The sequence below is a fragment of the Mustela nivalis genome, assembly GCF_964662115.1.
Source record: "Mustela nivalis genome assembly, chromosome: 9".
In the NCBI taxonomy this organism is placed as follows: Eukaryota; Metazoa; Chordata; class Mammalia; order Carnivora; family Mustelidae; genus Mustela; species Mustela nivalis.
The window spans coordinates 112,755,956-112,768,360 of NC_139028.1; the positions used below are offsets into that span (position 1 = coordinate 112,755,956).

The 12,405-nt window shown below is 60.2% G+C and overlaps 1 protein-coding gene across 23 annotated transcripts in view; it reads right to left on the reverse strand.

Annotated features, from left to right (window-relative positions):
- NRXN2 (neurexin 2) overlaps window positions 1–8,884 on the reverse strand; it is a 105,819-nt gene extending 96,935 nt beyond the window's left edge. For 8 of the 23 annotated variants that reach the window (XM_082748290.1, XM_082748313.1, XM_082748312.1 and 5 more), the window contains exon 1: window positions 8,670–8,881. The gene's annotated coding sequence lies outside the window, so the exon portion shown is untranslated. Of the gene's footprint in view, window positions 1–8,669 lie in introns of all 23 variants that reach the window. The other 15 variants (XM_082748291.1, XM_082748287.1, XM_082748289.1 and 12 more) reach the window with 3 other exon arrangements.
- Between the last annotated feature and the right edge of the window lie 3,521 nt (window positions 8,885–12,405).

The following is a 12,405-nucleotide window of genomic DNA, read 5'->3' on the forward strand; positions in this document are numbered from 1 at the left end:
CCTGGAGAGGCTCCACCAGGTGGCGACCACTCCCCCGCCACTCCCCCGCCCCGCCCCCGCCCCTTTCTCTCTGAACCACCCAAGGCCTTGGTGATGCTCCCACCACCAACCATCCAGTCGGGGGCTCTCTCATCAGCTCCTGATGCTGGATAATGAAGTTGCTAAATAATTCATTGGGATTAATTAAATGGCAATTCGTCAATGGGATTATTGGGTAACCTGGATGAGAAGGGGGCAAGGGAGAGAAGCCAACTAGGACCCAGGCACCCAGGCCCCAAACCCTCTCCATCCATGCAAAGACACATGTCTCCAAATGCCCCCAAACAACACTCACCTCTTCCTGGGCCCCAACCCCACTGCTCACCAGCCCAGATCCTTCCAAAACCTAAACGTCTATCGCACTCAACCTCCAGTTCCCAGTCCTCAGCTTCAGGCGCGGCCAGGTACCTGGGTTCTCTTCACCCCTCAGTTCGGCCTCCACCCCATTCAGGGCTGGGGGAGCCACCAGGAGGCAGGCAGCCTTATTTACATAAAATTGCCTTTCTGAAATGATTACCCTTGTAACGGGCTGTCAGAGAGCAATTTATACCCCACACCGGGGAGGGGAATTTGCATCTCGTTAAACTCCGAGTCGTAATTATTTATATCCAACAACCCTCCTGAATATTGCATTGATTTTATTTTGGGGAGGGAGGAAGGGAAGGAGGTGGGGAGAAGCCTGGGAGTGCAGCAGGGAAGGCCCAAAGTTTAGGAAGAGACAGGGAAAAACTGAAGTTTGAGGGGTGGAAATCACAGGAAGAGTGACAGAGACAGAAGAGTAATGGAGGAGAAAGGAGGCCTGAGGGGAGAAGGGGAAAGAGACCGTAGAGAAAATTAATCCTAACAGCATTTGTCAAGGCCCTGCATATTGAGCCTTTTTACAAATAGCATTTTACTAATCACTCTCAGAAGCCCTGCTATTCCCACTAACCACTGGGGAAGCCCTCATAGAAAGACTAGAGACTAGCCCAAGGTCACACAGCTTGGTCAGCAGAGAACTGGGACTTAGATCCTCATGTGTCAGACTCCAGTCTCCCCACGAAGGACACAAAGTGTGGGGCAGCCTCGGGTGTAGCTCAGGGCAGCGGGAACCCGAACAAGAGAAGAGGGGTGAGGCAGAAGTTCGGGTGGGTGCCGTTCCCTTCTCCATGGGAGAAAGCTGGGGTATGAAGGGAGACAGAGAAAGCTAGGAGACCCCTAAAAAAACAATAGCAGAGGAGTGAGGAGTGAGTCACGGGAGGGCAGGGATGGTTGGAGTGACATGTTTGCCAAAGGAAGAAGGGGCACAGAAAGCCTAGGAGAACAGCGGGAGAGTCTGGGGAGCCATCCCCAAGAGACCCTCAAACCCCCCTTCTCAGGTCCTTCCTTCTGGCTTCTTCTGACTGCTGCCCACCACCCCATCACCACCACTCCCCAGCCAGACCCACCGGCATCAGTGGGGACTCAAGTGTCCTGCTTCACGGCCCCCGCCAAAGGGCTGCTCCTTCCCAAGCAGGGGACAGAGCAGGCAGACAGCCCCCTCTCCCTGCGAACACTGTCCGGGTTATATATAGCTTTGTCACTGCCTCTCCTCATTGGGTAATGGAGATAATTAACATGCGCGGGCTAATTAGCCAATCAAATTAAATACAGCACCTGCTCCCAGGCTGATTGACGCCCTTACCCCCCAACACACACATACACCCCCACCCTGGCCCAGGGCAGGGGAAGGGGACCCTCGGGCTTGGGGGAAGGGAAAAGCCAAACCCCCTCTTCTCCAGAGGGGGCAGGGAGACCCCCAGCGGAGGCACAGGCCAGAAGACCAGAAAAGTGACTGGTCCTTCCTCTCTCCCTCCCCGTGCAGGGGTCTCAGTCTCTGACTGGCCCAGCCTCTCTCTGCCTCTCTCCCAACCCCCACCCCCACCCCCACCTCCGGACACATTTTGGGGAGGGAATTAATTAGCTATCGATTTCCACTAGCAGAGGGAATAGGATTTCGTGCTGCTGTCCACTCGCCCCTCAGCTCAGGAGAGGGAGGGAATTAGCTCCCCTGCCCCACCCCGAAACCCAGTCCCCCTGTCATACTCACATCCCCCACCCTCCAGGGAGCGGGCAGAGGGCTTCTTACTGAAAATGCCTCCGGGGCCGGGTCTCCCTTGTTCGGGAGGCCGGCAGAGCACTGATCCAGTGGAGGTTGGTGAGGAGGCCCCCAGAGGCTGGGCGGTAGACACCTGGGTCCTAGGAGCCAGAAGGAATGTCCCTGGAGGCCAGTGGGGGTGAGGGGAGGTAAAATGCATTAGAGTTCGGGAGGGGATGACTCCACAGGGCGCGTGTGTGCCAGGCTGTGGAGGGAGAGTGTGAGTAGGGAGCGGGCACTGTGCTGAGAGGCAGCTGTGGGGGCAGAGACTGGGCCTGGGCGGTGTCTCCAGGGAGGGGTGAGGGCAGGGTCTGGGAACCAGGGCCCCTCAAGACTCATTACTCATTCTCCCCACAGCCCACAGCTCCACAGCCCAGGCCAGGCTGGCTCAGTGCCGGGCACAGGGGCTGCCGGGCTGGCCAGGAGGAAGCCCCAGTCCTCCCCGGGTCCTCTCTGCAGGGACCCAGAAACCCTTGGGGCAGCTGCAGGCTCGGGAGACAGAGATGACCCCAGAAGGAGGATATGCTAAGCGGACACTTGGGTCCCTTCCACCCCACCCCACCCCACAGTTCCCTGGGAAACCCGCCGCGCCCTCCCTCCCCTCCCCTGGATGAAGCTTCTGCTGACCCAGCCTCCAACCCCCCCTTCCGCCCAGGATGCAGGGGTTTCCTGCAAACCTAGGACCCACTAACCTTCCTCTACTCTTGGCACACGGCTCTCTGGCCTCAGATCTCCTTGCACAACTACATTAAGTAAATGGTTCCCCTGGAGTTGTACAGAGCAACGGCCCCCCCCCCACTGGGAGCCCCCTGCCCCCACCATCCAGGCCCTGCTCCCCAAGACCTACTTTTCTTCTCCAATGCCCACTGTCAGTGCAGGGACAGAGGCCAGAGCAGCCTCGGGATATCCTGTCGGCTGACTGACGTCAGCGCAGTGCACACTGCCAGCCACGGCTGGCCCCCGGCCACTGTTCCTTTGGGGACCTGACCTCTCCCATGTTCCCTGGGACTCTGCACCCAGTCAGCCTCCTAGCGCCTCCTACCCACAGATGGCCCCTGGAGCCTGGAGCCGGTGGGGAGGGGAGGCGCGTGGGGGCCGGGGGTGTGGGGTGACTAGGCTCCTCTGAGAGGCCTACTCTCTCACCCACTGAGCCCGCTCCCACAGACTCTTTCTAGGCCTTTCTAGGCTGACAGCCGCCTTCTCATCTCCCACGGCCAGGCCAGTGTCACGTGGGCTGTAACTTCTGGGCTCTCTAGTTGCGTCCAGCGCCTGGCTGGAAACCACACACACTGTCTCATCTCACCCTGTTTTGGCAGTTTGATGGGCCACCCCATCACCCCAGGCTTCCAGAGCATAGCAAGATAAATCCATTCGCGCAAGTGTGAGTGCAAGTAAGGGGTGGACGGTTTCCAATGCCTATGGCCTTCCTGCCACCTGGTCCGCTCCACAGGCCACAGGGAAGGAAGTGTTGAGCTCGGAGTCCCCCTTTCTCTGACGGGGACCTCACAGGGGCCACTGCCCTCTTCAGACAACCCAGACTGAGCCTGCCCCTGGGAATGAGAACCACAGAACTCAGAGTTCCTGGAGTTCAACCCTCTTGCTTCTCTGAGGTGGAAACTGAGTCCCAGAGAGGGGCAATGACTGACCCGGGGCCACCCAGCTGAGCGAGACTAAAACGAAGGTCCCTGGCCTTCCATTCTAGATGCTTCCCACTGTACCCACTGTTCCAGACCTGGGCCTTCAGCCTGACCAAAAGCCTCAGCTCCCTCCCCCCCCCCACCTCCCCATGACCATCAGGTCAACCTGAGCGAATAGAGGCAAATTCCAGGAAGACAGAGAGTCTGTGCCCACTCTGGCAGAGCCCCTGGCCAGGGGCCTTCTCCCCACACCCACCCACCCCATCTCAGGCCACCTCGATAGCACACGCGCGCGTGCGCACGCACACACACCTCCAGCCATGGGAATGCCAGCCTCCCTCTGGCTCTCTGCGCCTCACGCCAGCTCCTCTCATGCCAGCTGGGAGTGTGACAGCAGGGGCCTCCCCCAGGCGCCAGGGAGGAAAAGCTGGGTTTGCACACATTCTGGTGGCCCCAGAAGGCAGCCCGTGGACAGGTGGGAGAAGTGCGTGTTAGGGGGAGGGAGATTTTGGCTCGAGCTAAAGAGAGGCTTGCTGGCAATTTAGAACCTCCAACAGTGGAGTAGGCTGCCTCCGGGGGGGTGGTGGTGAGTTCCCTTTCTGTGGAGGTGTGTGCTCTGAGCAGAATGACTACTGCTCAGAGCGGCTCAGGAGGGGGCCCTTGGATCCTATGGGAGGGGCCATCACACTACTTGAGCCCTAAGGTCCCTTTCAGTCCCAATGTGTTTTTTGGAGGATCCCTTCTCCTCCTTAAAACCACAGGCAGGCTTGGTGGGCCACAAACAGTTCTGATCTTCCTCCTCCGCTCCTTCCTTCTAGCCCTGGTGACTTTTTTGGGGAGACTTAGAGTGTGTTGGCATCTGGCCTCACCTTAGCAACCTGCAGGAACAAAGCAGTGATCAGAGGCACTCACCCCAGAGCCTGGGTTCAAATACCAGCCCTACCCGTTTCTGGCTGTGTGACTTGGGGCAAATTACTTAGCCCCTCTGGGCCTCAGTTTCCTTACATGTAAAATAACGGTAAGACTGGTGTTGTCCAAATTAAGAGTTAATATATGTAAAGCACTTCATGACAGCGCCTGGCGTAGCCTGGATGTGTTGTGTTAATGATTACATTTAAATCTCATCTCAGCATCTTGCAATTTGCAAAACTCCACGTGTCTCCTGTTTCCTTTGATTCCACCAGGCCCAGTGAGGGAAGCAATCAAGACAGGGCTTCTCACTCCCCCCTTTTGCAGATGGGGAAACACACTCAGAGAAGGAAAGGGACCCCCCGCCCAAAGTCACAGAGTTTGGAGGTGGCAAAGTTGGGACTCAAATTTTGCTCCCTGGGCCCTCCCCAATTCTATTGGGCACCTCTTCCTGCCTAGGAAGGTGGGACAAGGTCTAAAGACCAGAGGGAGTCCCCCATAGTGGCACCGCCTGAAGTGAATGTCATACACATGGCGGCCCCCTGAGTGGGTCTCTGTGCACGTGGAGAGAAGCATCAGGGGCTGGGCATAAGAGGCGGCAGCTCAAGGCACACACAACGAGGCTGTTGTCAGGTGTGGGGCTGAGAAGTTGGGTGGGCTGGGGGCGGAGGTCCGTTGGAATGACTCGGCAAAGTGGGGGCTGGGGCACCGGTGCCTAGGAGGCTGGGGCAGACAGTGGGAGCACTGAGCTCACCTCTACGCCCATCCCTGAGCTGTGCACAGCTGGGAGACACCGACCTGGGTGGGCACACCCCAGTGATGCAGAGGGAACAGATGGTTTCCAGGGGCAGCCTTGTGAGTCAGCAGGAGGTACCTGGGTCAGTTCCTAAAGGTACCCAGGACAGGTGTGTGCACACGGGTGTGTGGAAGGTTACATGATCATGATGGAATCAGCCCCCGCTTGCCGGAGGCTCGCTCCGGTCCTGACAAATACAGGAGGTGAATTTCAGAGTGCTTGGCCCAGAGGCGGGTTCAGGGTAGGAACGCGATGCATAAAGTTGTTACCATTACTGCTCCCTTATTTGGTCCTTGCAAGAACCCCACAAGATAGGTACAAGGACCCTCCCCATTTTACAGATGAGGAGCGGAGGCTCACTGAGGGGCAGAGCGGAGCCCACATGGCCCCCCAGGGTGGTGGCAAGAAGGCTTGGTAATGGCTTGGGTGCCACTATGTTGGCTTATCTGTTGAGTGAGTCTCTGAGCCCCACGGGCCTGCCTGCCGGTGTGGATGGGGCCAGGCGGGGAGCCGCCCCGACAGATGGAGCGGCAGGGTGGGTGGCGTGTGAGACACATGGTCTGCATCCCCCTGGGGGCTGAGCTCAGAGCTGGGAATGAATGGACAGCGTGGCCCCTGTGTCAGGCGGGAGTAGGGCCCCCGAGGATTAGTGGAAGGGGTGGGCTGGGAGTTCCTGGGGAAGGCCAGGTGTAGCTGAGTGACAGGGAGGACTGCGGTCCTGATCCGGGACGGGTGGGAGGCCCTGGGGCTTGGGAGGGGGCGGTGCTCTCTTTCAAGGAACAAAGATATGCGAGTGAATGAAAGTGGGGGAGAAGCATAGGGGGTGAGCCAGGGCATAAAGGGTGTTAGTGAGCATAAGTATGTGCCAGGGTGCACAAACACACACACACACACACACACACACACACACACAAAGGCCTGAGGCAAAGTGGCACCATGACCCATGTGATGCTGACTGGAGCAGGGGGGTGTCCAGGAGGGTGTGTCCGGGGGCGAGGGTGTGTAGGGAGGAGCGCAGGTGCGCTGACTCGGCTGCGTCATCCTGGGGAGGTGAATGGGTGGGCGGGGGGCTCTGTGTGTGTGTGTGTGTGTGTGTGGATGAGGGCTGACAGTGCAGAGCTGGGGCTCTGGGACCAGGTAGGGGCCAGGCGTGTGTCGTGTACAGGAGCGCAGGGCACCTGGGGGAGGTCTCGGAGGCAGGCAGCAAGGTGGCAGTCTCCCCGGGTGGGGAGTGTAGGCGGGGTGCTGCCGGGAGGCGTATTGTGTACGCAGGTGTGTGTGCCTGTGTAGGTGTGTGTCTGGGTGGGTGCCGCCGAGTGTATGTATCAGTGTCAGCTTGTCTGTGTCACTGACAAGGGCGGGCAGGAAGGAGCAGCTGGACCTGGGCAGAGACGGAGAACTGCCCAGAGAGGTCCCTAACAGCACCCCCAGAGCCCAGCCAGCCTCTCAGGAGCCTGTAGTGTGGATTCAGCCCAAGCGGAGAAGCCAGGACAGGACCTCTCCTGGAGAGGGCTCCCCAGCCACCCAGTGACCACTGGCCTCTGCCTGTCTGTCAGACCCATCCACCCCTGTGGCTCTGAGGACAGGAGGGGTCTGAGAACACTTCCTCCAGTGGGAATGAAGGCACCCCCAGCTAGACCCTTCTGCCCTGCCCTCGGGATGATCCAACCCAGCCTCAGATGCCAGCATCCCCAGGGGCGTCCCTGGAGGCAGGAGGACTTAGGGACTGGAGTGGCCGAAGCACCCCACAAATCCAAAGGCCTCACAATTAACAGACCACCCGACCTCCCTCCACTCTTTCTTCCTTCTGTCTCCTTTCTCTCTTTCTACTTCTCTGGCAGAAGATAGAGAATGCAAAACCCCCAAGCCCCCCAAAACGAATACCCAGACACAAGGCAGGTGGCCAGAGGCAGGGGCAGGAGTGAGTGGGAGGCCATCGCCCACCCCACCCCACCCCACCCCCAACACATACAAAACCAGGGTTGTATGGAAACCCGCAAAGCAGTGGAGAGGACTGGACACCCAAGACCCACCCCCTGAGGCTTATTCCATCCCTCCAGGTCTGGACGACTACCCCTCTCACCTCCAGGCACCAAGGAACAATCGCCTCCCAGCCCTGGCTCGTTCAATGAGGCACCAAATGCCTTCACCCAGGACTCAGGTGGGGGTTAAGAGTAAAGAAGACAGCCGCCCTCTGAGAAGCCCATTTCGCCTCCAAGGGCCCATCAAGGGTTCAAGGGCTCACACCCAGCCCAAAGAACCCAGGGCAGATGGCTCCTTCAGCTGGGGGAGAGGCTGGGACATGAGAAATGGTCCCCTTCTCTTTGGGGGTGGGGGAGCCAGCCCAGGGCCCTGCAGCTGCCTCTCCCTGCAGCGCTCTCTGACCATAACCCCGTCGCAGCCCCCAGCGCATTCCACCCCAGCACAGCCCCCTCCTACTGATTTCCCAGTCTCCCTCTCCATCGCCCCCAACCTTCCCCGCAAGCTTCCGCTCCTCTCCCTCAGCCCCCCCCCCATCTTTCCCGGCTCTCCACCAGCACAGACCCATCTCCGCCTCGAGCATCTTGGCACCTTCCCCTCTGCTCCCTCCCGATAACCTCCTCTCCCCTTGGCTCCCATCCCCCAGTAAAGCCTGGTCCTCCGTGGTGCCCCCCAGTATGAAGCCCTTGGCCTGGCCCCTGCTCCTTCCTTGCCTCTCCACTTCTCTCTTTCCCCTCTCCAGCGCCCTCTCCTTCGCCCACCAAGCCCAGTTCCTCACTGGTTCCTCCCCTGCAGACCCTTCAGAGCACAACAGCTTCCCAGCCCCTCTGGACGAACACTGCTTCCAGCCCTTGGGGCTAGCTCAGACTGGGGACCCCCATTCAGAGCCTCCCTCCCAGCCCTCCAGATACCCCTCCTTTTTGCCCCATCCCTTCCCCCAACGACCCTCCATCCCACCCCTCTCCATTCACCCCTGCTCAGGGCCAGTGCCCCTTCCACAGGGAGCCTCCGACCCCCAATCCCCTCCCCAGCCACTTAGCCTCCTCGCTGTCACCCAGCCAGCCCTCTCAGCGCGGCAGCGCCCCCGCCCCCCAATCCATCCTTCCTGCCTCCCCCGCCCCTCCGATCGCTCCCCTCCCCCGATCCGCTCCCGCCCCCCGCCCGTCTCCGCCGCAGCCCCCCCCCCCTGTACCTGGTTCTGGGGGCAGCAGGAGCTGGAGGGTGGGGATCAGAGCCCCACGGTCGCCCCGTCTCCAGCGGGTGGCAGAGCCGGGGCCAGCGGTGTCGGCCGCCTCGCGCCTCTCTCGCTCCCCGCCGCTTCCCCGCCCGCCGGCTCGTCCGCCCGCCCGCCCCGCCGCGGTGCCGCTCGGAGGAAGATGCTCTGCGAGTCAGGGCGGCTGCTCCCGCCGCCGCATCCCTGCAACACCGACTGACGGCAGCATCAGCACCAGTGCCCGCCCCCCAGACACGCGCATTGGGCCACGCTGCGCTAACGGACGAGCGGCGCAGCCAATGCGAAGGCGCAGAAGCCGCCAGTCCCGCGGCTTCACGGGCCCACCTCCCTCCCCTGCCAGGGACCCAGGCGTCCCGGCCCCAGGGCATCCGAGCTCTTCCCCGCCTCTCGCGGTCCTTAGCCCTGGCGCCGGGGCTCCCAACCAGGCAGACCCCCAATCCAGCCCCAAAGTCTTTTCTGGCGACCCAGACGCCCTAGCCTCTCCCTTATTGGGTCCGGCTCTCCGTTCCCGCATCCCTCGGCCGACCGCCCCGTGTAGCAGCGCCCAGGACTGGGACGTGCCCAAGGAGAGGCTGTGGGCCCGGACTTGGGGCACGGAGGGAGCAGGACCAGTGAGGGACCCGGGTCGCAGCGCCCTCTACTGGTTACGCCCAGGGCGGGCCCAGGCTGTCGGGAGCCCAGGGAAGGAAGACCAGCCCGAGGCCGTGGGGGGCTTTTTTCAAGCCCTTAGCCTGGCCTCCGCCTCCCACCGCCCGAGGACGCCCTGGCTTCCCCTAGAACTGAGGCGTGAGGGTCTCTAAGGAAGGAGGCAGTCGGAGAGGGAAAGGCAGCGATGATGGCGGGCTTGACCTAAGGGCTTGGGGTTTCCCAGCGCTGCCTGATGGGAATCCTAGTTTGGAGCCTGGTTCCCGGTCCTGCCCGGAACTCCGGACGTGGGTAGGAGCAGGTCTGGGGGCAGAGGCGAGGCTGCACTTTGCCTGGATCCCTGAAGGAATGCTGGCAGCAGCCGGGTCCTCTGTGCTCCTCCCCACAACCGGGAGTTTCAGAGTGAGCGCGGCGCTGGGTGGAGGCCTTCCCTGTGAGGACACCCTGAATGTGCGCGTGGATGAGTGTGGAGGAAGGGGACACCCCTTCACTCACTCAGCCAATCAAAGGTGGACCTGGCACCTAGTGTGTGTACCACAAAGTTGGACACTGGGCTTCTGAATGAGGCTGTGTGTGCGTGTGTGTGTGTGTGTGTGTGTGCGCGTACCACACCATTCTGCCACCTCACCCAGAACCCCGATCTCTGTCGCAGGGACCATGATTTGCATAGCCCATAGTAGGTGGTGTTTCTTTAGCCGGAGGTAATGCATGCACAGGCACAGCGCAGCACACTCACGGCCATGCGCACCTATCCATGTGCACACAGGCATTCCCAAAGAGACCCACAGGGACACCCCACTGCGAGATGGGCAGTAATCCCCTTGCTCATCTCCTGTGGGCAAGATCCCCACAGGAAGCACACGCTTGCCCAAGAACATACACATATGTATACAAACTTGAGCACACAAGCGCCAGCACACTCCGAGGTGAATGCACGGGGCCAGGGGAACAGGGCTCATAGAGGACTGGCTCACAGGGTCATTCCGCCCCCGCAAAGCACTTTGCACAAAAGTGGCCAGTTACAGAGAATAGATGGGCGAGGATACCCCCCAACAAGTGGTCTTCCTCTCTGGACTGTTTGGGGGAGCAGGGGACCCAGACTGCAAGGGGCGATTTCTAGGGGTCTGGAAGAGCTATCCCTAAGCCAGCTCCCAGACTTGAGGCCCACGCTGACCGTGGAAAAACCCTCAAGCTGGCTCCACCAAGGCCACTAGAGGATTCAGAGAATGGGCACTGCTGAGTCAGGGTCTGTAGATGTGAAATAGCCTCTCTGACCCCAAAGCCCACTGCCCTACCCATCCCCCACTGCTCCTCTCCCCGCAGCCTACACACACCACATCCCCACACACCACATCCTCACACACATACACACATCCACAGACGTGTCCAGCCAGGCACCAGGACACAGAGAGACAGGCGGACAGGGGCAGTGACTCAGAGACTCTCACAGACCCTTTTAGATGGGTGTAAAAAGGGACAGGAGGGCAGGGGCAGGGAGAATGGAAGAGTGAGCATTTGTCTCCTGTCCCACCCCAAGCTCCCTGGGCCACCTTTGCCCATCAAGGGCAGGAAAGGTCACCTGGTAGCTGCTGCACCTCCAGCCCCTCCTCCCAGCTACAGGACCGTCTCCCCCCAAGGTCCAAGGTTCAGGCGACCCAACCTAGCTGGGACCCACCACCTGAAGGCACCCCTCCCCAAAGTCACCCACCCAGTGTGGCCCTTCACCCAGGCACAGTCCAGTGGGGACCCAGGGTGGAGGGAAAATGCAGCAAACAGAGCGTGTGCATCTGTGCGCACGCACACACACACACACACACACACACGCAGTGTGGAAGCTTCTACATGACATTCACACATGCAACCGTGAAACGACAGTCACACGTGACCCTCCCTGGGCAGGGCAGACCTTGGGCACACATCTGCATACACACACACACACACACACACACACACATGCTGGGAATAGGCCAGGCTGGGGCGGAGGGCTGCAGGGAGGGGAGCCGACCAGGCTGCAGGGGTGGAGGCGGCACAGAGAGCGAGCCGCTTTTCACAACACAATCCCCGTCTGTTGTTATAGCAACTCAGCCCCCAAATCGTGAAACGGATATTACAGCCTTCAGAGGGGGAAGGGCCAGGAGGGGGCTGAGGCCGCTAGAGCGAGGGACCCGATGGGGGACACAGGGACATTACTGGGGGGCCTGATAGAGGGCGGTGCTGTGGCTGAGAAGTAACTGGGCGGGGTGGGGGGGTGACCTCAATGAGGAGTTGGTCGAAGAGCGGGGTCTCAAGGGGAGAGGTGGGCATGAGGTCAGGGAACCCGGAGGGAGGGGCTGAGGCTGTTGCTTCACAGGTGGAAATTGGGACGCCCAAGCCTCCACCCCCCAGGACAACCCACAGCTGCTGTAGGATACACCCTAGGTTCAGGGGTGAGGAGGTATCTCCCCCACTCTCTGGGGGGAAAGGCGGCTGCTGGAGCCTGGCCCAGCTTCAGAACCTTTAGAAGACCCCCCAGCCCCTCTCTTCACCCAGACCAGCCTTAGAAGCAGCCTTAGCCTTCCTCAGGTAGCAGTGACCCCAAAACCTCCGTGCTGTAAACTCAGGAGGGAAGGGCTGGGCTGGGAGAGGCCACAGGAGGCTGACAGCAGGATCAATATGCATTTCCTCTGGAAGTAACTGTCCTTCCGGCTGGCAGCAGCACAAGGCCAGGAGGCTACAAGCTCAGAGTGCACACCCACCCTGAGGCATGCAAGCCCAGTGAGAGCTAATGGGGCCTGAGCTGCCCAGGGTCCCACCCTCTCTCCTCCATGATTCTCTGCAGTGAGGTCCCCATCACTGGAAGGATTCAAGCTAGAGCTAAGAGGTCACCTGTCAAGCAAGAGAATTTTGGCTATGGGCTGAAGGCTATGGTTATCCATGACCACTGGACCCAGTAATTCTGGAGCAAGGAAGCATAAGCTTCAAGTTTCAGATGCCCAAGTTTCTGGATTCCTGGGGGTTCTAGACCCTCCCCCAAATTGCTATGTTCCAAGGTTTTTTGGCGCTACAGTTC